This window comes from Poecilia mexicana, unplaced genomic scaffold, assembly GCF_051168715.1.
Source record: "Poecilia mexicana isolate PSO_F unplaced genomic scaffold, ASM5116871v1 scaffold_5, whole genome shotgun sequence".
In the NCBI taxonomy this organism is placed as follows: domain Eukaryota; kingdom Metazoa; phylum Chordata; class Actinopteri; order Cyprinodontiformes; family Poeciliidae; genus Poecilia; species Poecilia mexicana.
In genome coordinates, this window is record NW_028263374.1 from 14,465,857 (window position 1) to 14,492,302 (window position 26,446).

Genomic DNA, 26,446 nt, shown 5'->3' on the forward strand with positions numbered 1-26,446 from the left:
TATATGGATAAAGATGCCAGTTGATCAAGATCTTTGGTTTAGGGAAAATGACAAAATGAATTAAATCCAACAGCTGATTAGAAGTTGTGGAAATGGGTGTTGGCTTAATTACCAGTTTGACTCCTTGGTCGGTCTCTACTCATTGTTGCCATTGCAACTAAAAGTTGTAATGGATGATGGGTGGGAGGAGTTCACCAGCACTACCATCACTGCTTAGGGCTCTAACTTAGCTATGCGCCACAGCATCAGGATACAGAAGTTATGACCGGTTCCTTTTTTTTGTTGGGATGTTCGTAACTTTGCACTGAGGCCACTGGTACGACCAGCTGGACTTGGAGACATTATTCTGGAGAGGGTCAAAAACAACAACAACAAAAAAACTGTCTCTAATTTTCTGGTGTACAACCTGGGTGTGTAACTTTAGCTATTAAAAAAAAATCCCCACTCTGTTAAGCTGGACAAACATTAGATGAGATTTTCATGAAGGCCAACTTTTAAATTTTCTTTGCCAAACATGATGTCAGAATGTTTTTACTGGCAATGTTAATGACTAAAACAAAGGGAAAATAGCGCAATGTTTATTCATCCATCAATCTATGGATTGATTCATCCATCAATCTTATATATATATAACTTTTTTGTAATATTTTGCAACAGATGGGACATATTTGTTGCTTTTTCAACAAGATACAGGTGTAAGTTGGTGCTAAAGTGATATCCTTTAATAAGTCAATTACAAAAGTGTTCCTACATTGTGGTTTTACAAACATAATTAGTTCCAACACAGAGTAGTTACTTCACAGCATCTGAGCATAACAGACAGGAAGACTGATTAAAAATTTGAGCTGCTAAACAATTGGGTTCTAACGTTCTGCAACCCAGGAACATTTTAGCACAATGCAGCTATCAACTTGAAGCATTACTTATGACTGCTATACGAGTCCTGCAGAGAGTTGTTTTTTTTTGTTTGTTTTTTTGCAAGTATGGCTTCTAGAGAGGTGTGCAGGTGTGCTCAGGTGAAGAATGGATTTTTCCAGTTACAAAGACAGTGGAGCAATTAAACTCTCAAGAGCTCAACACTGACAATAAGCTCAGACTTGTCAAAATATTTTATCCTGGACTCCTTTCGACCAGAGAGGATATCAAATGTATATTTGGTACCAATGAGATTTCTTCTATGGTTAAGATCTTTGAGGAAACTAAGTATATTTTGCACGATATCTCACGTGAGGCACTTTGAACACAGCAGGAAGCGGCTCTGATATTCTGCATGCAAGTGAATTTCTGAATAATTTAACCTTTTTTTTTTTTTTTTTACTTGGATGCTTCAAAACTGTAAATCGTTACAATTTACGTCCATAAACATTTCCCAGAGAAGAAAACACTTTTTTGATTTGAATACAAGTCACGTGAAGTTTAGGGAGATCCCTTTTGATGCCCTGATGTCCTGCAATCCTTTTTTCTCCGCTTTCTGAACTACTGTCCTAAAAAAAAGAAACTGAATTCGTCAAAGTCCGAATTGGCAGGTTAGACTGGAAATCTGCACCAGGAAAAGCTTGATCCGTGTGACTATTTATTGAATGAACACTGATGTCTTTTATGAGAGTTCACAGCCGTCCTCGTGCCTGTTGCGTGTGACTTCACTGTCTATTTGGTAATCAAATTAATCTTCCGTCATTTCTCAGACGCTTCCTCTCACTATCATCCGCCACCTACACACCATCACCGAGCGGCCCCGTGCCTCCTGTTCTTCTTGGCTACATGTTGAGAAATGTGCCATCCTGGATTCGAGACACATGTGCCACTTCCTATTCTCGGAGCCCGTGTGGGGAGGAAACGGCAGCAGCTTGCGCGTCCGCATTGGTCCGACTGAAAGGCTGGGACGGAAAGAGTCGGTCTCATCGGACAGATGGCCGCAACGCCTTAGGCAAAGACCAAGTCTGGACAGCGTGGTGACAGCTGCTGCAAAAGCAGAGGGATCATAAGACCAATTTCACTTCCACTACATGTACTGAGTGGATGTGACACCAGACTATGGATGGTTGCTTTATGACAATTCCTGTCTCTTAAGGGGAACGAGCCACGTCCTTCTCAGTATTTGTTTTCCATTTTAAGAATTAGAAAATACAAATCCCTGGTATTTTGCCTTCTGTTGGCTCTCTCAAATGTATTCTAGTTTTAATTACAATGACGGACTATTTAGCAAAATTATTCGGTGCTAATAACATGCAGGTTTTCCAAACTTCTCTATGGTTTCAATGCTTACTCTACCAGAAAGCTTCAAATGCTTCTCACAAGAACTATTACAGGGTATGCAAAACAAAATTTAGCATTAATATCTGACAGCAGTTGTTGAACTTAGTAATTCATACTATGCATACAAAATTCAGCCAAATGAACTATTCCTGGGTCCGTACCCATTTTTTATGCTAATATGCCGTTTTTTCCAGGCTCCTAATCAGTTTTAGTAAATATAATTTCATATATTCACAATGAAATTAAGTCAGATTATTATCGCTTGTAAGTTTAATCTAGTCACCATAAACTGCAGATTATGCAGACAGACTTGAAGACAATTCTTTGTAAGAATGCAACTTTTCTTTAGTAATTAGCAGCTACAACAATTTGTCAGTAATTGGAAGTTTAATAGAATTAATTTAAAGGAATAATGGGAAAAGAAAATGAGGCAGCTGCTGTACGAGTGAAAAATTAAGTCATTACAATTTAGAAATACGCTACTTTGTTGTTTCAAAGAATAAATGTACTGTTTTGTGTGATTATGCCCCCAAGATGCACTCAGACGTCAAAGCGTTGCGCCGCGTCTCCAGCTCAAGAAGAAAAAATAAAAGACGTCCTCTTTCCTACAGCGCTCAGCCTAAATTTAGAGGAGAGTTAAGGAAAACGATCCATGTGAAAGGCAACGATGTACAGAGAGCAGCAGCAGGTCATATGACTATGTGAAGACAAAGCCAAGGGACAATTTATTCAAAGGACACCAATGGAACGGTGACTTGGGTGGAGAAACCTAACCTGTACCGTCAAGAATCTACTGACCAGACTGAACATTAAACAGAGCAATAAACAGTTTTTGGGACATTATAGCTGAACAGTTTCAAGTGTGATAGAAGGATACCAAAATACACTGCAAAGATTCTGACCTCAGTAATTAATTGTCGCCCCACCCTTGATATTTCTAACTCTGAACAGCCAACAAGGAATCCGGTCAAACTGACACCAAGCTAAGTCAGACACTTCTTATTATGAACGACTGTTATGTTGCTTACTCGTTTCATTGGTCATCAGTTGTATATTTTTTTTTATCTCTTGATTGAGCAGCACAGCACTAAAGACCGCTACCACGCCAGCAGCATGCACCATTTACTAAAACTGAAAACATTTTAGCAATAATTTGGAAAAATGATAATAAATCTTGTGACATTACTGCTTCCTCGAGTTGTTTTTACATCTTGGAGCAGCTGATTAGCCTGGAAGTGTTTCAGCAATAATATTGCAATTGAATAATTTTCTGAAATCCTGCAGAACTCATTACACATTTTACACGCTGGTAAGGCGAGAATAAAAGCCGTTTCATGATCCGACACCATGTTACTGTCCTGACTCCAGGCTAAAATCTGGGCTGGCATCGGTGCCATTACAAGGCAAAGAATATTCCTCTCATACATAAACTGGTCCCTCTTCAACAACCACTCTAAACCAATTCACCACGCGCTGTTTGCTCACTTGGGAAGTGAACATAGATCGACGTACAAAAATAAGACAAAGACATTGATTGTTTTCAGCTGAAAGCCAGCGGCACAAAGTTTCCCCCGATTGTTATCGAATCAGACTCCCCAAGTGCATTTTGATCTCTATCTTTCTCTGTTGGAAGGATGAAGTTCTGAACTGCAAGTTATCAAATGCTGCAAAAGTGTAGCTGGAAACATCAGGGTCACAAAACAAAAAGCTCAGTTGTGGTTGAAGTGCAACCAAGATGGAAGCTCTAAATTGTTTAACTGAACAACATTTTGAACAAGGTTAAAAATGATTAGAAAATGTCAATGACTGGAGGTTTTAAACCCAGCATCGTCACAGCAAAAGCCACTTCATACAAATGTTTAAGCTTCTGAAACTAAAAGCAGCTTAAATAAGCCAGAGATCGTGGAGATTCTCCACTGGAATTAGAAACCTGAAATTGCCTTTTTACGAGTCAGGAAGCACGAGGGAATGCAGCCAGAAGATAAACCTGAATCTTAGCACATGTTTAATATTCTCCCACACCCAGAAGGCCGAGGTAAGATTTAAAGATGCAGAGTCAGGCATTGAGGTGGCCCTAAGCTCAGGGGCCTTTACTGAATCATGAGAAACGAGAATATGCTCCTGATGCATTATAGATACATCCATTACGATCCCCCGCCCTTCTGCACTGATCTTTGTTACCAGACGTACAGATATTCATATGTGGGGGCACTGAAAGAAAGGAGGGAAGAAGAAAGATTCCATGAATTATGAATTGGTGCATCACAATATAAGCCAGGAGCTGTGGAAGAACCAAACTACTGGCATTTGAAGAAATATGCTTCGTAATAAAATCCACAGAAGTGAGGAAAGGTTGAACTCGGAGGATCCCAAGATACTTTTCTTCTATATTTTAGTATTAGAGACAAGACTAAGATGTAAAGCCAGATGGAAGAACAGAAATAAAAGTAAACTTACAAAAATAAAAGGTATAAATCAAACTGAACAAGATTGGAATTATGAGAATGAGATCAAATAAAAAAAAATTAATACATTTAATTTGTTTTTGGGTGTGTTTTTTTGACAAATGACTGTACTGTAATAAGTGTAAAACATCTTTTACATTTCATCTAATAAGTACCGCACTCTGCCAGCAAGAGTCGATCCTAAGTGGTCCTAGAACAGGATCAAAATTAGGTAAGTGTATTATTTAGCAGATTAATGTTAGTGGTGAGCCCGAAGCTACAAATCAGATCCTAACTTGAGCAGCAGGCTTTGAAAACAAAATAAAACAGATATGAGCAAATGAGGCTTTTCCTGACAAATCCTGATTTCCAATTGTTTTTTTGTTATTTTATGTCTGACCTTCCTATTCCAACACTGAATCATCCTGAAGATTATAAAACAGATTCCAACTCCAGATGCTACTACACTGTAACTTGCAGATGAATCAACTCTCAAAACACAAATGACTGAATTCCCTCCTCAGCTGTCATTCAGCTCTGCAGAGGCAACGAGCATTTCATTTGACGCAGGAGTCTCAGGAAACCGTGGTGTTTTTACCTCAGATGATCTCTCTTCCTCCGCTCCCCCTAAAGTCAGAGATTGGGGGGAAACACAGATATACTTGAAAGTGATTGGTCTGAAACTGACTTCCTTAATCAGTAAGACCTCGAGGTCTAATGGCAATCAGGAATCAGGAAATTATTCAGCAAGAAACCCCCGCCCCCAAAATTAAGTCAAATTATATTTGATCACATTTTGTTTATTACACTGAAATAAAATAAGGTTTTATTAAATGGAATTTATTATCATTTATATTTATTATTATCTAATTCATGGATTGTGGCTTTTAACTGTTAGGTAAAACCATCTTTTAACCAAGAACTGGTTCAAAGATGGTTTATATTCTCCAGTCACATTGTAAATGCTAAATAAACTATTGGACCTAAATCGACAATTTATTAATGACTTGAGGATCATTAATTAATTGTTAATCAGCTTTTCATAGGTTCTCTTAAATTCACAGACACGAGGATTGTTCTCAAGATCATTTTAAAAAGGAAACTCTCAGAAAATGTGAAAAACAGTTTATAAGAACAGACGAGAAGAAAAACACAGCAGAGTTCCACTAGAATAATCTTCCAAACACCTTTTTAACAAAATGAATTATGACGGCGATCAAACGGCGACGCAAATGTTGCCGATTTTTGTTTTGTTTCGCACCCCCTACATGCGAGACCAAAGTTGTTCACGCAGTTGCCAGCCTCCAGCCTGTGCAGGGATAATTACTCAGAGCCGAAAGGCCATCCATCAAAGAGCAGACGAGGCGGCCAAGGCTGAGTGTGACAACCGACCCCTCCTCGCAGCCTTAAAAATCAGACGTTGCCCTGGCCTTGAAAGCTGGACACATGAAAGACCCGAGCAGACCAATGCGGCCGACACGGCCAAAGCAAACGTCGTCGCTCAGCATTTCAGCTCGAGCTAAAACGAGTCTGTAACTTCCACATGAAACATCCCGTTAAAAACTAACTGAAACTGCAATAAAGAGATTACTTAAAATAGACTACTTTAAATTTAATCAGACAAATCAGTTGAGCACTAGATCTCATTTGCAACGTCAACTTGGCCAAGCAAAAGACAAATTACAACTAAATCACAAAACCTACGCACAGTCATAGGAACAAAAGTTTAAAACGCCACATTGATACCAGTAACTGGTCCACGTCTAAGCAATCAAAATGAATCTGATTTTCTCCTTTACAATTTTTTTTTTTTTTATTATAAATGATGATAATGACTGATTTAACATCGTATCGTTAAAATGAAATCCCACATCGGGCACATTTGTTTAAGTGACAAGTCATATACATTTTTAGAACACCTAATTGGAGAAACATATGTATATTTTAACTCCTGCAGAAATAAAATGTATTTAAAAGCATTTTAAAATCAATTTTTTTTAAATGCATTAGTTAATAGAATGAATTATTTATCCATAACATAGAGCAAAACATTAATGCTGCAGCATGATTGGAATGAGAAAAATTCACATTGCATCTGGTGTGAATTTGGTAAAGTAAGCCTAGTTTGCTCTCATCAACACGTCTAATTTAAGTTTAGTGTAGCTTGTATAACAGATGGTGAAAATGGCAACCCTGGATAAAGCCATTTTTACAGCTGGGAAGGGTGTGAAACCGGATTTTGTGCTGCGTTGTATGATGCTAATCACTTGATTCCAGTCATAAGGCGAACACGTAAAAATGTCATGCCCTCCGATTTTATCAAAGATCTTGAAAGGCTAATTTGTTCAATTGTGATTGTACAAAACCCCAATTGCTCTGAAAGTTTATGATGAACAAGCAAACTACTGTGCCTCTTGAATTAAGCTACATGAATAGCACATGAAGTCAGATACAAAACATGAACGGGAAAAAAGCCGCCCCAAAAAAGACAGGAAGTTTATTCCTTCAGTGTCACTGCAACCTTTACTTGCAACTTGAGGGGGAAAAAAAAAAAAAAAATCACAGGAAATGAAAAGAGGAGGGGTGATGTGGGAGGTTTCTCAATAATTTGCACATTTTTATCTGAGTATACAAGAAGAGACTTGCTTTGCTGACATCCTTCCCAAAACAAAGTAGCTACTGTTGACTTTCACATTATGGAGATTAATGTGGAACAGCTAATTTGTCAAATGCTTGAATTTATTTTAAAAAAAAGTGGAACTAAAACATTGGGGCTGATTTTTATCAGGAGGCTCTGCCGTAAATAATAAACACTAGATGTATTAAACTTGCTGCACAAAGAGGAGACTCATCAGGAAGCAACAGAAGAAAAAAAAAAAGCCAATGACCCTAAAAAGGATCATCTCCCCCCCCCCCCCCACTATTTACTTTAAAAATTCATTCTGTGTTTAGTTGCTTTGGAAAACTGGAGTGATGAGCAGAAAACAACTACAAAAACAACTCTGTTGCCTTGGGTAATCCATGACTAAAATGGATCCGGTTTAATGAATCGATTAACAATGTCTGTTTAAAACCGTCTTCATTTTATGATAACTCTAGGAAGCTATTTTGTGACACTTCCCGTCAGAAGTACATAATTAGCTGACATGGGTGAGACAAGACTCAAAGCAGAGTGTAGCGCACTCCTTTCAAAAGACATCAATTGAACAATTATTGTTATTTTACTAATGAGCATATTTGCCACAATAATTGTGTCTTTGACATCTTTTTCTTTGCTTTTCTGGACAGAACAAATAAAGCAGCAAACGTTCACATCAACTGCATCTCTTCCCAAACCTCAGTCAATTTAATTTAATGGCTTGTTCCCCGGAGCAGGAGGTGAGAGTTTGTCCTCTCAACTGTTGCCACGAGCTGAAAAAGAAAATGATTTAATGTATTTGACCCAAAGTCCTTACATTTACATAAGGAACTTTTCACCAGTTGACTTGAATTTAATTTATCAACTGGATTAGAATTAGATTGAGTTATGAGCCCATTACATCTAACATTTCTAAAAGAGTAAAATTATTCATTTGATTCTGATACAAGTCAACTAACTTGAATTGAATCAAATCCAGCTTTTAGTGTAATTATTAGTGTGTCCTGTCTTATTATAATTAACAAAAAAAAAAAAAAGGAGACAAAATTCCACACATTTTTTTGAGGACAATAATAAAACAAAGAAGTCAATCTTCTTCATTTAGCTTGGTCCTTGAAGTGTGCAAGGTGTTCTGGCAAAGGTGAGAGCTCATCCCTTCTGACCTACAGCACTGAAACCAAACCCTTATGCCAGCACAATGCAGCAATGACAGATCTCTGACCCCATAAAACTTCTGGCTCAGAACCTGGATTCAAAAGCCCAATTTCTCTCAGCATGCAGCACTGGTTATGTGAACGACCTTGACTCGTACCCACCCACCAGTTACCAGGCTGAAACCTGCCAGAGGGACGGTGCACAACGCCTCATTAATAAGACAAATTACAAGGACAGCTTATGACATTACCTAACCAGGTCCCGAGATACTACATGGCTCCTGCAGCGTGATCAAAGGTGTTCTGCCCTTTCCATCGTTCACACCAAAAGACCAGACGGCTGCTCTTTTCTTCCACCAAATCTCTGACAGAGTCGTTGCCGTCAACTCAGCTTGAAATGTCAAACAGCGAACTGGCACCCTTATGGAGGCCTTCATTTATAGCCAAATGTTGGGTTGTCTAAGATTTGTCAGATTTGGAATATGACAGATGTTCCGTCACATCGCATCACAGGACTCCAAACCATATGACCAAAAATGTCTTTTAAAACCAAAACCTGATAACGTCAGTATACCTCAACTGTCCTACTCTCAGATTTTGACTCAGGAAGTGAAGAGTTATCGGAAAAGAAAAAATATACTATTTTGAGGAGCCTGTGTAGTAGTTAATCGTCATGCAATGAACTATTTTTACATAAATAAGGATATCACTTTAGACTGCAAATATAAGAAAGCTCGACAGTAAAGGGTGTCTCCTCAACATTTCATTGTAGTAACTCTGAAAAGCACACTTGATGGAGAACATATCTCAAAACCTGAAATTAGGATCGAGTTAAATTATTCCCAACGCTCTGCTGTGCTGTGCTTGCAGTTCCTCTCTGTGGGTCCCTGTTTTTGTGACCGAGTGAGAACTCCACAGGAATACGGAGCACCACCGCGCTCACAGAGAGCTCTTTGTGTGAGCACGCTGCCCTCAAACCAGCGTGTCTTTTGTTTATCCCGCTTCCTTTCAGGTTCTTTTCTCCGCAGCTGACCACAGAGAGCGAAGCGCGGTCAGGAACTCCAAGAGATGGAAAAAAATATAAAGTGTCTCAGTCAGTGAGAGAGAGAAATGTAGTAATTTGAGGTTTTCTATGAGGTTCCAGATAGATTTAATGTACAAGATGTGTCAAATCTTCAAAGATGAGCTTTAAAATGCTTATTCTATGGGTTCCTCCTTAGAGAACTTAAAATATTTAAGGTTCTCCATATTTATCTTATTTTACCCTTGCTTAAACATTAATTTGAATATCCTGACCAGGCAGGAGTTCTTGACAAAGGCCGGTATAATTTGAATGTTTACATGTTAAATAAACTATGAATGACAATTCAAATTCATTTTATCCTACACAAGTCAAATATACAAGTTATTGTAGGTCATGCAAGGCAGACTGGTCAGTCGCATCCTTTCCAACTAAAGGTCTTAAGGAAGTTGAAAATTTACCTCGGTTCATTTTATGTCATCGGTCACAAAAAGATCATGCAACTTAAAAGCAGCAGAAGTTGAAAATTCCCCGCAATTTATCATTTAGTTTATTGAAGCACGTCATTTCTTGCAGTTTTTGATTAAGTTTTGGTGACGAGACAAGAAAGGGAACAAGTTACAGAACAGGTGGCCTGAACACAAACATCCTTTCAGGTGCAAGTTCACCTTCATTTCTGCCCTTCTAGCCCATTATTGTGCCAAAACAGACCTGTTTGCTTTCAAAACACACATTGCTCAATAGATAATTACCATAGCGACTGCCGATCTGAAACCATAAGCTATCTGGGTCCTTCCACACATAAAATTACAGCTCACTGATCTCATCATGCAAGGTCTCTCATCAAACAGTTGGTCAGAGATGACCGGACGAAGCAGATTAATTCATTGACATTGTTGGAGTTAACTCTACGCAAATAAAAAGCGTTCCTCAACAACACGCCATGGCGACAAAGAGAGTCTATTTAAAGTGCAGCACATGAAAAAAGTAAAGATATAATTTACTTATGAGATATAATTCAACGTTTAAAACGAGTGGCTCCTTCACAGCGAAGAGGTCAATCTGAGGTTCGTCACCTCAAGCCAAGATGTAGTTCAGGCAGTGCTGAGCTAGATCTAATTAGTCTATTTAGTAATTGTTGTCTTTTCTGTTACAAATCAAAGAGATAACTCTATGCATTTTTATTCTTATTTTTCATCTAAATGGTGTGATAAAGTGAACTCTGTGGTACTTTTACTAAAGGTTATTTTCAAAACGACTTCACCTAAAAATCTTTTCCGTTAAAAACTGAACTGCTGATTTGCAGATTCGAAGGAAAGTTGGCCCTCAAGAAAAAGCAATAATGCTCAATGGCTGGAAACTTTACAGCAACCAGGCTTTCTGGGAATGTCTGCAAAAGTTCAGAGAAAAGCATAAAAAAAAGCCAATCCCACGTACTTTTGGATTAAAGCAGACATTTAACAAATTTTTCACACAATTACTTACAATTTTCTATTTATTCCCCTCTAATTTTGAACAAATTTGAAGCAGGTGGCTGAGTTTGAGTCAGTTCACAGAGGGCTCGCTCATGTCCAAAACCAGTTCACCTTTCCTCAGGTCAGACAGCCAGCAGAGCCAAGTCATTCCGTCACAGGAAGCAACTGCTCATGTACCGTTTTACTTACCAGTTGACAAAACACAAAAAACTGTTCTAAATGTGGCGCTGGCTCCAAGAAACCTTAATGCACGTTTGTCCAAAACGGACAATAGCTTTTCTTTTTGTTTTGCTCTGCTTTTTATACTTCTTTCAGTGTTCTCATTCTGTCCTTACTTCCTCTTTACTAATTCACCTTTGGAAATTTTGCCAGACGGTGTCATGCTGTATTGCAGTTTGATGCTACAATCGTGATGATGTCACATGGTTCCAGTCACAGATACATGAACCAGCAGCAGATCACTGTGGTTTATGGTCTCACAAAAATGGTTATGAATGAATGAATGAATGAGCCTGTTTGTGGTCACTGTATGAGGTCTGAAATAATGGACAGATAGGTTTGATAAGAGACTCTCATGCTGTGATCACCTTGAGTTTAAGTATCAGTTTCACTTCATAAACAGAAATGCAACAATTATTCCTACAGCTGCCACAGTAATGCAAAACATTGATTGTTGCAGCTATTACGCTGTTTAAATAATAAGCTATGCAATAACCACTAAATCGAATAATAGTTTTCAAGTAAACATGCATGTTGCGTAAAATACTACACTTTCAACTGTAGTACATTGTACCAACACTTACTGCACTCCAAACGGTTCCGTCCGATATGAATATTGCACCAGATGATGATAGATTCATGAAACATTGAGCAGCCCTAGCAGAGGAGAAAAGACACACTTCTATGCAAAAGTGGAAAAAAAAAAAAACACCTTGAAATATCATACACAAGCCAAGCCAGAGGTGGTTATTCTGGTGATATTTACAGAAAATTACAGTAAAACATATTCTGATAAGTCAAATTTACAAATAGACAAGAAATTTTAAGGAGCAGAGCAATGATTCTATGATCTGCTTTTCTACAAATTTGACTTGGATTTCAAACTTTTGCCTTCAATGTACAAACAATTGTTTACTGCCAGTTAAATAACCACTAAACTTTTTCTATTATATTAACTGTATCAATATCACGTGTGTTTTTATTTTTGTCACACACTCTGACATGCAACACAGTGTGTTTTACATGTTCCTGTATTTATGCAAAACGGACACGTTCCTACAGTAATGCTACAGACCAACAAGAATTCCTGTTTTATGTGAATATTTTCGTTGCAATAAAAAGGTGGCTTGGCAAAACTTTAATTTTGACTGGATAAAAATTAATCAGTCTTGAAACTTAATATACGAAGCCATCACCGCCACTGTGGACCAGTAAGTTGAATATTTATGACTGGTATCCATTGGTTTACTGCCTGCCAACAGAATTTAGGGACTGCCTGTTTCCGAGTTAATTTTCAAAGTACCACAGTCTAAGAGCTATAAAGGTCACGAGTCCGATTTAGAAGAAAAAATGGGCAGTAAAAATTTGAAAACAGATTTTTGCATGAAATACTTATACTGATGTAATCATAAGACAAGAACTCAGTGAGGGATGCAAGTTTACTCTGTGCTGTTGCTATAGGGACGGGAAACACTGTGCTGTTTACTGTACACCAGGAAACGTTGATAAGCATTTGTTATTTCCGATAAAAAAAATTATTAAAAAAAAACTCCACCCGGTGCTTCCAAACACCAAACATCTGATCACTGGGAATTTTAAATTTACTTTCAGTTGAATTAGGGTAGCCATAAATATTAGGTTTATATAATTCAAAATATTAATATAACACTCCATTTATTGAGCTTTTTCTTTTTGAGACACTACTACTATCCAAACATGTCCACGTTTGTATTATTTAATGTAAGAAATAATATATATATATATATATATATATATATATATATTACAATAAAATTCTAAGTCAGTATTGCCCCATTCTCCAGTACATAATTCAATAAATAAAGTTTATATTTTTTGTTTTTCCTCTTTTTTTTCTTGCTGCACTAAGCCATTATCTGAAACGCTGCATCTCAAGAACTGGAAACTCATTTGCTCAGCAGTCCATAACAGTCCAAAAAGGGGAACTGAAAGAAACCTTAACCCAAAGAACCACAATGAAGTCTGTTACTGACGGCTTTTTATATGATGACTCAAACATCAGAGATTCACAGATCAGTTTTTTTTTTTCTTCTTTTTTTCCTGGCCAGCAGTGATTTCAGGTTTTCTGGTGTTTTTAATTAAACAGGAAAAGCAACGATTGCAGGAGCACATCATTTCTTAAGCTTATGTCCTTAGATTCGTTCTGATTTGTTCCAAACTTTAAGATAAAAATCCATCAGGAAAGGTGCTAATAGTTTCTGTGTTTAGAAACTGAAAAGGGGTGCTTTCATTTTCTGCGGACTTGGTCCGCAACACGCTGAGACAAATAGGAGACCATTTTGACTTGGACAGTGCTGGAAATCACACAGATGAAACAAACGTGACGACAAATAGAAGCTTGGTGCAACAAAAATAAAGTCTTTCCTACACTTTATGTGTGCAACTTGTTTGCACACATAAAGCAAACAAGTTGCTTTAGGTACTGCAAATGTCTGTATGAATCCAATCCAGACCTTAATGTCGATACCCAAAGATCAGACCCCGCTGACTCAGTGACCTCTGTTAATGCACTTCTCCTTTGATGCATGTCATGGTTTGAACTGTTTTTTTTTTTTTTACACACTTGCCAGCCACTGTTAGATACACCTGTTCAATTGGTTAACATGAACAGCAAGTAAGCCAATCACATGGCTGCAACTTGATGTTGTTAGCCTTCCAGTATTGGAGAGGACAACTTTGTAAAATCCAAATCGAGTACCAAAAAGAATTTAAGTGAGCTTAGGCATGGCGTGAGTGATGGCAGACAGGCTCATCAAGCATTTCAGAAACCACTGATTCACTGTCACTTTTGTGCACAACCATCTCTTAGCGTTGCTGACGATGTAAAAAAAAAAATTGTCAGTTTTAAAAAGAGAACAGGGGGACAAGTATAAGACAACAGAATGCAACTGTAGCTGGTTACCACCAAGGAATACAAAAACAAAAAAACAAAAAAAACACACACACATCTCTGAACGAGCATCATGTCAAACGTTGAAGCACATGGCAGAAGAGGAAGAAATGAGTTGACTACGTTCAGGAAACCGAGCCTACAATCTGCACAGATTTGTCAGACTTGGACAATAATAGATTGGAAACGCATTGCCTGCTCTGTGGAGTTTGGATTTCAGCTCCAGATTGTAGGGTCAAAATTAGAGCAACTGTTAATGCATAAGGCAGTGCAGCCGTGATTCAACAGTTTGGAAAGGCAGTGGTGGTATTGTGGGGTGGGGGACATTTTGTTTGGTACACTTTGGGTATTCTGGTGCTAAATAGCCTCAGTATTGATCAAATCATCTTAAACAGTTTTTTTTTTTTTTTAACATGACAAATTCAAAGTACTCCAAGAGCCTCCACAATCAACAGCTCTCAATGCAAAAAAGCACCTTTGGTGAAATGGGGGATTCACACAACTGCTGCATGTCATCGTGTTAATACGAACTAACCTGTTTCAGGGATTTTTCAGACACTTTGTTTATTCTATGGTATTTGAGTTTACCAGTCAAGCAAAATGTCATTGTGTGCATGTCAGATGAATCCTGGGTTTCAACATGTAAAACACCTATAACATGTTGCAGAGCAAATTGAGGAAAACAATTTAAGATTGCATAGACACATACTCCCCCTTTTATTCCCTGAAAAACTGACTGACTTAGAAAAAAATGTTCATTTGATGTTCTGTTGGGCTTAATTCCCAAGTTGCTCATAATAAAAAAAAAAAGTGAATGTGCAAACCTAATCAGACAACCCTGTAACAAATAAGGGGAAGAAGTGAGGCATCAATTAACTCATTTTCTCCAACAGCTGCAGCTCAGAGCAGCAACTTCTGCAGTCTGACCTCGTTCACTTCCTGCCTCACAGGAAACATGCTGCGCAGCTCCGCCCTGCGCTTCCTGTTCCCCAAGTCTTTACTTGCGCGCGCACACACACACACACACACACACACACACACACACACACACACACTTTAGTTCTGCTTAATGTACGCTTCTCAATCCCAAAAATAATCCAGCTGATTAACAGCATCAAGAAAAGAAAAAAAGTTCACAGCTCAGGATCTTTTGATTCCTGTGTAAAACTCAGAAATCAAAATGAGAACAAAAGCTTCCAAACCAAGACAGCATCCTAGACTGCAGATCTACTGGGTCTCTGCTCTTGAATCACAACAGGAGACCGAGCCAATGAAAACGCAGCAACGTGCAGATTGAAAAACAGCAGGACTACACATGTGCCAGGGCGGAGCCACACTGTAATCCAGAAGTTACAGCGTTAAGCAAATAGCTCAGCTGTAAAAAAAAAAATATATATATATATATATATATATATATATATATATATATAAATATATATATGGGAAAGCTGTATTTAAGGTCCCCAAGAGAACAGAGAGACGCCCTCTCCAGAAGCTGTTATTGTCTCAAGTTTTCATTTCCACCCAGTCTTTAATCAAACCAGAAAGGAAAGGTTAGGGCTTTTTTTCCCCACCACCTCTGCTCTCTTCAGATCTATAGCAGAAGAATGACAGAGAGAATACGTGAGAACTTAATGGTATGGAAATCACAAAAACAAAACTTAAAGCGGGCAACGTCAAGCAAGATTTACTTTTCTGTATCTCTTACATCTGATCTGATTTCCTTGTATGGGAGGTGTGAACCCTAACGTGTGTGTAGTATTTCACAAAGAAGCAAAAAGAAGAAAAAGAAAAAAAAAGCAGAAAAACAGGAAACCAACCTGCTGCAACTGGCAGCCCTTGTGGGCAGAACTGAGACGGTGCATGGGCTCCGGCCCACAGCTCTGTCTGCTTCAGAGAGCAACAGGAACAGAGACTCTTTACGCCAGACACACAAAAAAGAAGCTCACTTTTTGGACACAGCGCAGACAAAAACCTTCGTCATAAGACACTGTTAACGTATAAATCATGGCACACATCAAAGCCTTTTCTTTTTTTTTTTTTTTAGAAAAGCAGTCTATGCGTCTACCTCCGAAAGTAAGGCTTAGCGAAGCGGGGAGAAAGGCTTACAGTTCAGGCATGTTCCTCCCACCACTAACCGACAGGAAAACAAGCAGCAGAGCCTTTCAACATGACTACACTTGTTATCACCTCTGAGCTAATTCTTTCAACACCCTCTTCATCGTTCACCAAATTTCTGTTTATATCCGGACTGTTGCGTAGCAAGGGACTTCTATTTTTCTCACCGCATGGTATTTTAAAAATACTACTCCTCCAACTATGTATGATCAAATAAGCAATTTCATTTACTATCGCCAAGACCAAAAAAAAAGACCACGCCTACATCTCAACTCTACACTGTTCTTTTTCCCTTTCAGATTTTTCCCTGTTTAAAAAAGAAAAATCTTTGGATTGAGAGCTTAGAAATTTGTATAGCCAAGTAAACAATTACGACAAACTGAAATTGAATGAATATAAAATGCAACTAATTATTTTAAATAACTTAATAAACTGAAGCTAAGTGCTGCGTCGACAGGCGATAAGTGATACAGGAATGTTGACAGTAATTCTCCCCAAAACAAACTAGCTCAGGTAACATACTGAAAAGGTCATTAAGGTAAAAGAAATGGAAGAGTAATGTCAAAGAGAGGTGAGCTCCGACTGCTATGGGAGAACGACCAGCTGCACTCTGGCTACGTTCAATGTTTTGCCATTATAATTCGATGTGCTGTTTATGGTTTACGGTATTTCAAACTGCTGGTACCACATGAACATGTATGCGTTTTGTTGGGATCTGTAATAAATCATGTCAAATGGGGAGGGAAGATGTAATGGAAAAAAATATACTTTTAAAGATTGATATTATTGAAACATCTATTAATGAAATTTTATGAAAAGCAGCCAGAAAGTTGGAAAACCATTTGGTGCATTACCGCCACCTTATGGAAGTCTGTGTAGCGCATTACGACCATGTGCTGTTGGGAGGGAAAAGACGGAACAAAACAAAACCCAATATCGGTTCAAATCCACACCTTTATTACTATTTGAGTATTTAAGCCCTCAGTGCTCATTCTTACAGTGGGGAGAGATATTCTCTCAAAAATAGTGGGACCCCAAACCTGGTGTGAATCCACAACAAAGACTAAACTAGCTCTACCAGCCAGACACAAATGCCAGTTGGATAGAATCAGACTGAGTAAAAATATCACAGTCTTCCCAGAAAAAGCAAAACATTTTGCATGATTTCATTTTTTTGTTTTTTTTTTTTGTTTCGTGCACCAATAAGTGGGTGAGGAACACAAACTCCGGTGTCATGGGCATTTTCTCTGGCACCTCATTGAAAGTAGTTGAGGTAGCCAATAGGCTGCATTTTGGTAGCAGCCTATTCCATCGATCAAGCATTCCCCTCACAGGTTCCAAGAAAAATATAGAATTTCACAAGTAAACATCCATAAGTGTGCTGTACCTTTCCTCATTTGAAATCAGACGTGACACACACATGAAGCTTCAGAGAGAAGCTGATGCCAAAAACCCAGATCCATTTCAATTCTGGTTCTTCAACTGTATCTGAAGTACCAAAGGTGCCGGGTGTGGCATCTCAGTTTACACTCACTCACCGTCAAGTCTGCCAAAACATTATTCAGAGGTCCTATCACCAATGAATAAACTTCTGGTATTGTACGATTACAATACCAGAAGTGTGTCACATTTTATGCAATATGTGACATACTTCATATCACTTTTTTTTCCCCCCAGTTGAATTAGACAAGACACTCCCAATATTGAAGAAGAAAAGGCACCAAAAAGAGAAGTTACACCCTAAAATAAATAAATACTCTCGGCATTTGAATGTCAATATCAGTTTCTTGCTTTCGGTTCTTGTGCACCAGCTCCGCTCTGGATTGAGCAGCAGCTCCCTGCATGTCTGATCGTTCCTGATCCAACTGTAACAGTTAACTGAGGCCTGGTCCCACCCTCCCTCCCTCTCTCTCTCTCTCTGTTATCCTACTCAATATTCCCTGGCTAAAAAAAGGAGCCTCAGTGTGGGAGCACACCAGGCTGAGGCCCCACAGAAAACCACATAATTACAAATCACAATAAAGCCCTCAGTGTTGTGTCCGTGCCAAAAGCTCAGCTGCATACGGCTAAGCTCCAATGCAAAGCAGCAGCCACCCCCAAATCCTACCCCACCTCCACTTCGTGTACTAGTGAGTCACATCATGCTGCGACAGACGCAGTTGTTTCCATCACCCTAAATAGCCATCGAGACTTCAACTGACCAAGTCAGAGAAAAACGTAGCCTTTCTGAGCATTAGCTGTTATGAGGAAGTTTGTTTTCTTTTTTTTTTCCTGCCATTTACGTCTCATTTGCATCTTCTAAAAAAATGGCTCAAAAGCAGCTATAGAAACTTAACTGGCCTGGGCTTCTCATGTGTCTGACTCTGCAGGTGTGTTAACTTTTTTAAAGTGCACAGTTTGTCCACCACAAACACCAGCTGTTTATCTAGTGCTTGGTACAACACGATATAGAAATATGCAAACGATGCTGGAGCCTGACTGGCTTAAAAAGCTCTGGGAGGATTCTGGTTGTAATCGTTATCCATCAGTCGCTATTAGAGGAAATTAATATGCTTTAAAGCAGTAGAGGGTTTGAGTCTGTGTGTGTGTGTGTGTGTGTGTGTGTGTGTGTGTGTGTGTGTGTGTGTGTGTGTGCGGTCATCCTTATCTTTCTCTTTTCAAAACGTCACATCTGATTAAAGAACCAACAAGTCATTCTTTCGCCACCACAGTGGTATAAAACATGTTTTCACTTAAAAAGGAAAGGCTAAAAGAATCAGATTAAATTTTTTTTTTTTTTTTGGTTTTTTTTGCAATTCAGCTCTACGCTGAATAAAACGCAGTAATAAGCTCAAGAAAACTCATTCTGTATATTAAATCAATCAATGTAACATTTTCTGAGTGAAAAGTCTGTGTTTCCACTGGGAAACACTTAAGTATTTTTTCATTGCTGTCTTAATAACAGCAGTCACTCTGTAGAACAAACGATTGCTGTAATCGTAACAACCACTAATGCAAAGAAAATATTCCTAACAGAAGTAGTACATGAATATGTCTACATATTCTAAAAGATTTATTTTTAATTGCACATACGTCTCCTTTTCTAAACACGGAAGAGCACCAGACATAAAACCGGCGAAGCCGCTCCCCTTGATTAGTTTATTGCTACATCAACTTGCAGAGATTGGAGTAGAGATATAGTAGAGATAGAGTCCACTATTGTGGTGTTGATAAGTCGACAGTGGCAGGTGAAGAGACTTTCCTGCTGCACAAACCAGGTTCATCATTGACAGAGAATGTTGACCCTGAAGGCTCGACCTTTAGCAATTATTTCCCACTTGTTCCGAAGGCATTTACCTTATTACTTGAAACTGACCCTTACTCCTCATACAGCTAAATAACAGGTTTCTTTCTCAGACTTCCATCTTTTGCTGCAACTTTCTTCCCGTTAAAAGGCAGTAGTTCTTCTCCACTGTCTCTAAATGCTTGGTCGGGAAAATGAATTGCTGCAAAGTCGATGATTTAATGCAAACGGCTCTGCATCTTTAGAACGACAACCGTTGATCTGCAGCCATTCCAAGAATATAAGTAACGGAATCATATTTAACTCTATGAAGGTTCATTCTGATGTCACTATATAATTTGGCAGATTTAAAATAAAAGTAAAATTAGAGCCAATGTAAGTTGGATATGATTATCTTGCACAGAACCTTGAAGTGGCATTTTTTGCCATTTGGTCAAATATAAACTGAATAGAGCGAATGATTTAACACCATTTGCAGAAAAGATTTTTACTTTTCTGTTAAATTCTTTATCAATGGCTCTCAAGCAAATTAAGCAGGAAATCTGGTTCAGTAATTGATAAAAACTGGTATCCCAAAAGGTTGCTGAAAGCTATATTATAATCAAAGTTCTTCCACCTAGAATAGCTTTTTTTTTTTAACCCGATTCGGCTAAAGATCAGACATTTTTCAAGCAATTGTTCCGACTCTTTCGATCTGAAAGGCAAAGTTAAAAAAGTCAATAGGTTTTGGTGAAAAATCTGAGAACTACCTTTAAGCATGAACCCTCAGTTAAACTGCAACCCTGGTGGTTTGATAAAAGCAAAGCATAAAGGCTGGGAAAGATAGGAGCCAATTTCTCTGTCAAACTGATAAATGCTCTAAAAATTAATCCCTTTAATGCGATTTCCTTTATTACACATCTCCATCGACCACAGAATGGGTCGATACAGTACCACAGCAGCCACAGAATAAGAAGCCTTTTTTATTTTATTTTTTTTTCCTTTCTCATGCTCTGTGTGTAGTGTAGCGCTCTGCAGCAAGTCACCGACTGGTTTGTCTTTTTATTTGGCATTTCAAGCCACAGTTAAAATGTCACCATTCTGTGTCATCATTCAGCCATTATTACAACCTGCACATTTTTCCTGAAAGGTGCAAAGGTTGAAAATCAGAGTATAGGACTGTAATCAAGATAATTATAACTTTTATGATCATTTGCTTCAGCTCAAACCTGTGGTTAAGTTAAATCTCCATTTTTATTGACATTTAAATATATACATTTACTCTCCCTTACATTTCTCCAATATTTAAATATTGATAAGCATCTTCAAAACTGCTTTTTATCTCTCATCGTCAATGGCCGGTAAGGTGCTTACCACATAGTAGGCGTGCTGCCATTATCCCCCCCCCACCACCACCTTTAGAGTAAAATAACCACAACTGTAAGCCTGCAAGCGAAAGCATCAATTTAACATTCAGCTGACTGTGGCATGAAATTCCTAATATTGTAGAGAGACACTACTATTTTCCATTTATTAGTTTTCTTAACCTGTGGCTCACTGAGAACACTGAATGGAAATAAAGTGAAAAGCAAACAAAGCTCCGTTGGCCTGAGGTGGAGTTGTTGCAATTTTAATTATTTAAGTGGAAAGTGCAAAAATATCCAGACATGCAGAGCAGGACTTAACTTGGTTTGCACTACGCAAAAGTAAGACCTGAAGTGGAGTCTCTCATTTAACAAAAAGATCCAAATCCAAAGCAAATAGCTAGAAATTTCCTCATATACTGTAAGAGTCTTCCAACTGGTAAATTGAATGCTCTGCAGGATCCTGGTGAACCAGAACTCAAGGGGAGGAAAAAAAAAAACAGAAAACGTGTGTCAGCAAGAGCCTTATTATAGCATCTAGCCTTAAACTGATGAAATCATTTCAAGGAAAGTAAATATGTATGAAAGGAACAAACATACTAATGCTCCTGGGAATTTCCCACAGCTTTCTGCAAGTCACTGCTAATGCTGGGATGTGTATTTTTAGTTGAAACAAATGGGGAAAAAAAAAAGAAGAGGAGAAAAAGAAACAAGGCGTTACTTAGCTTTAAAATAAATAAGCCTGAGATGTTTTTAAGTGTAAGCCCTACAAAAACAACAGAAAAAAATCAAATCAACTAAGACTTTGCTATAGTAGCACGAGACTCACTTTGCATGCATGACCTAAAGTACACCAAGCAGCAAAGTGAAAACGGTCTCTAAACTGCCAGCAGGTTTAATTTAAAACCTCAAAGAGGACATAATCCCGATCGGTAAAGAGAGCCTGTGAACAGCTGAGTCAGTCTTTCTGTGGCAGCTCCCTTCAAGATGAAACCTCAGGTGATGGTCTGGCTGATAAAGACCTTTACCCCCCCTTTACCTTTCTCCATAAATCCTCCCGGCGTGTCATTCTTCAAACAAAATTAGTCATAAACGGACAGATGTGTCAACAATTTCTGTTGGTCGGTCTCTCGAGAGTTAATGAAATACCATAATCAAATAAATGTCGATGCGCCGGTGGCGTCAAACGCCAGGCAAGTTCTCCCATAAATCTCAGTGAACACACGCGGTATTAATATATGGCTTTGAAGACAGTAACTTCTCGTTCAATATTTGCAGCACAGCTTCATATTTCCTGATGACGATATGCCCGCAGTTTAAATATGGGCTTGCTGATGTTTTCGCATTGGCAACTCATTTTGCTTCTGCGAATGACCGCTCAGACCAGAGGGTTCTTAATAAGACACACAGACGAGCGTTCAGTTATGGCAGTGTCTCCACATGCGGAGACCCTGTGGGAAGGAGACACAGCGACGTGCTTTGACAAGCAAAACTAATAAATCACCATCAAGTGTTGAAATTGCAAACAACGCGAGCCTGATGCTAATAAGATGTAAATGCTTCCACCGCTGCCGTCCACGTTTTCCCCATTTCAAACTCGTTGGCTACGACTGTCCTTCATCTCCTGGGAAATAAACAAACAAAAAAAAAACTGTGCAATTTATTTATTTGGATGTTTTTTGTGTGACTTAAGCCTACAAGTCTTATATCTTGCGTACAAAACTTCACACACAAGCTGCACATGCCCCAAGCCAGTATGTGCTCCCACATTTTTCCATTCGACAGTTTGCTCCTTCCTGCTTTGTATTTTTTTTTTCTCCACTGGAATGGAAACAAAAACACACCACAGTGCAAATCAAATGCTGTGCCCCTTCCAAATATCTATTTTAGTCTCAAACAAGATCGGCGAGGTTTTGATGATTTCTCCTTTAGTATCACAGCGAATACTTTTTTTAAAATGTCAAAGTGGCACAATCCTTGACTGACCAAAGAATCTGCAACTAAACAATAACACCGACTTCATGATGATGTAACCTACAATGTCTTGCTAAAAAATGTTCCCCTCCCCAACTCTTTTCAATGTTTTCTTTCACTAAAACCAACTTAATTTTATAGGACTTAGCATAGTTTAGCAACACAAAAGTAGTCCATATTTACTGAAAGAGGGGCAAATTAGTTTTTAGCTCTCTACACATTAAAACCTGAAAAACGTGATGAAATCTGCCCCATGAATCAAGTTGATCTCTCAACCAATAACGACTGTCATGTCAACAAATTCTCCAACCTGAGCAGCGAGTCTCTGCAGCTGCTCCAGAGTTACCATGGGCTTTTTTAGCTGCTTTTCTGGTTATTGCTCTGTGTAGACAGGTGTCATTTCTCTGAGATTTTTAAAGTTTGGCATGTTGCTAAAATAACATTGTTTTGAAACGCTCCACAGTTTTCTCTCTGACCCGTCTGCTATGTTTCTTGGTCATTATTTTTAACATTTTTTTTTTTAAATGTGAGAAAACTATATAATCTTTTTAGCCACTATACAGTTACGCGTGGTGTATGCGTCTTTGTGTAGCACATAAAATCCTTTTAAAGAAAATCTAACATATTTGTTGTCAAAAAATGTGAGGATTTCTGAGGAACAGAACACTAACAGATGAGTTTTTGCCCCCAAAAAATACAGTGTTAATATTTGACACTTGCGAAAGAAAAATTAGAAACGAAAAAAAAAGTTTCTCTCTCTCTCTAGGCAGCTGCGTGCGGCCTGCGGGCCAGAACCGTACAACTGACACAGGATGGGTGTGCTGGTTTCCTCTACCAGTCAAACAAAAGACTTACATTTACTTCTTTTACATGCAACCAGCTAAAAGAGGAAGTGACAGTGGAGGAGGATGGGGGTTGGTGGGTGAAGGACTGCAACAGGAAATGATATCAGCCACATCCGGCAGAGTCTGCAGCCTTGATCACAAACGGTGAAACCAAAAAAGCAGAGAGAACAGCAGTGGCACTGTCTCGGTGCAACCAAGAAGAGTTTAAGGAGCCAAATAAAAAAAAAGAGGCACTGGAGAGTTAACTCATTACAAGCAAACTCTGATATGGGAAGCAGCTGTTTGTGCTGGCGTTCTTACACTAGATAACTCGCATCAACAGAAGATTTTAATTAGAAAAGATTACTAACAGAATGCGTGGCAGGAGTCTTTGGACGGCAACACAATATTGTTGAGAATGCTTTGCTCCAACTGAGCAACGCGTCCAGAGAGCTGCTGAGGTTATCAGAAAAGGCATGAAAACCCAGTAGGTGAGCATTTCTGATGTTCCACACAGCCCAAACCTGAATGTGTTTACAGAGAAACCTTCTGACGAGAAAGAGGCAACTCTGGTAGGGTGCGTACTGCCGCAAAAATAATTTAAACATTTCAGTTGCAGTTGTTGCGTTGCATATGTAACAACATGATCACAGTGAGCGCACTGATCAGTCCTGATACCCAAATTGAATGTCACGTCTAAATTTTAGGAATACAACATGAAACCAGTGCTGCGCTAACAACATGCACAACGTCGGCTTTTGTGGTCTACCCCAAGCCTCCATCGACCCACAGGAAGTATGTTCTCATACCTCCTACCTTAATCGCCCATAAAGACCTGCTAAACTTTGATCCCTTTCATGACAGCAGGAAGCTGGGTTCCAATCGTCTGCCGAGCGCTTCCTGTCTCAAAGTGTACTTTAACTGTCCTGACCTGTGTAATCTCAACGCAGAGCGCGCAGGCTCGGCCCTGAGGGAACCCCGGAGCAACGGGCCCGCTAGAGCAGAGCGCTGACAAGATAACCCTGTGAGGATGGAGGAGATTGAAGCAAACTCATTTCCCATGACGGAAAAGAAAAGAAAATGGATTGCATGACGGCAGAAACGGGGATAATGGTTCACTGCATGGGTGCTTGGTGACAACCAACCTCCAGATGTCCCACTGGACCAAAAGGCGCTTAACACATAAGAAAGAAGGAAACCTGATATGGTGATGCTGTAAGAAGGCTTGTTTGAAAGAACATTTACAAAGACCAAATGCTATAACACCAGAGAGCTTCATTTATTTAATAAAAAATAAATAAAGCTATTTGTTAGGTTTGTTTCAGCTAATGGTTTCATGAAGCTACACTTTAGCACCCAACACGTTGTCTGGCATGTCGAGCCTCTCTGGGATTTAGAGAAGAAGTTCAAAGACCAGCAGCCATGTGGGAAAGTCTTCAGTCAGCAGGAGGAATGTGGGGAACTTTTAATCATTGCCCTGCTAAAGAATATTTGCTGTGAGCCCTCACTCGTTTTGTATTTTTAATTGTTTCAAAAAGCACTAAATAATTTGAGTCCATTTACCACTTAGTCTAAAGACGATGCTGATGAGCTAATCAATGATGTTTGCAATATGCCAATAATTATCAGTATAACCATTTTCAAAAACTGCTCGTACGGTTTGCAGCGAGAGGTTGACAGCCAATGAGACTGTGATGACGTTGTATTACTTTTATGATTTACTTGTACCAACACTGTCAGAAAATTTCACAAAACATTGTGGTAAAACTACATCCACGTTGCCCATTGATGCACCAGAAAAATCTCACTCCTACATTCACCCACAGAGTGGAAATATTTACCAGATTTTTAACAAAAGTACACTTTTGTTAAATCATTAAGTTTAAATTGGACCAAAACACAACATTTCAGAACAGCTATCTTAGAGGTGTTTTTTTTAATAAAACTTACTCAAAGGACCATTTATTTACAGTTTGATTAGATATAATAATAATAATAATAATAATAATAGTTTATTTACTGTATGATTGACACAACAACAATGAACAATCTTTACTGTATGCGTTACTCCAATAGAGTCCAGAGTTTTCATCCTGGAAGTCAGATCATGTTTGGTGGGGAGGTTGTGCATTCATCCCGAGTTTCCTGCACCTTATTAAACATTTGAAATCTGTCAGAACTTTGCAAGAACCCCACATCCTCAGTCTTAAAATGCAGTCCCTGAATGTACCCCGTGTGCTTCTGTGGAGCGTCTCTAACACAGCAGGAGGAAGGAAGGGAGGGACGTGGACTGAAGAGTGGAGGTGGGACTTAAGGCAGTGGTGATGTTTTTTTTTATTTATTTTTTTTAAAGATATCACCATATTCAGAGCAGAAAGGATAGCGTAGCGGTTCAGTCTCTGTGGACCTGCACTGAGACGGGCAGTCTGCAGGAGCTGGTCTTATCTTCAGAGCTCTCGCTGTAATTGCAGGATATTCAGCCTCTTCGCAGACACATTCACGGCCCTGCCTGCCAGTGCGTCATGCAGCTAATTGGGCAGTGCTGTGGTGTAGACTGTTGAGTAAACACGGTCAAGTCATCAAAAAAACATATATAGCGCAACAGCTCATTTGAGAAATTTCAGAATTGCCAGGATTCCTGTCGAAACAAAGCAGCAGAAAGATTCCATCACTCGAGGAGCGTCCTCCCTGGAGAGCAGACATATTTGTTCTTCAGGAACGCTTCGGGGAGGATGGTTTCCACTGCAGAAACGGGGACCTCTATAATG

General features: G+C 38.9%; 1 protein-coding gene across 1 annotated transcript in view; it reads right to left on the minus strand.

Annotated features, from left to right (window-relative positions):
- LOC106918490 (guanine nucleotide-binding protein G(i) subunit alpha-2-like) overlaps positions 1-26,446 on the minus strand; it is a 47,494-nt gene that overhangs the window by 15,407 nt on the left and 5,641 nt on the right. The gene's annotated exons all lie outside the window — the stretch shown is intronic.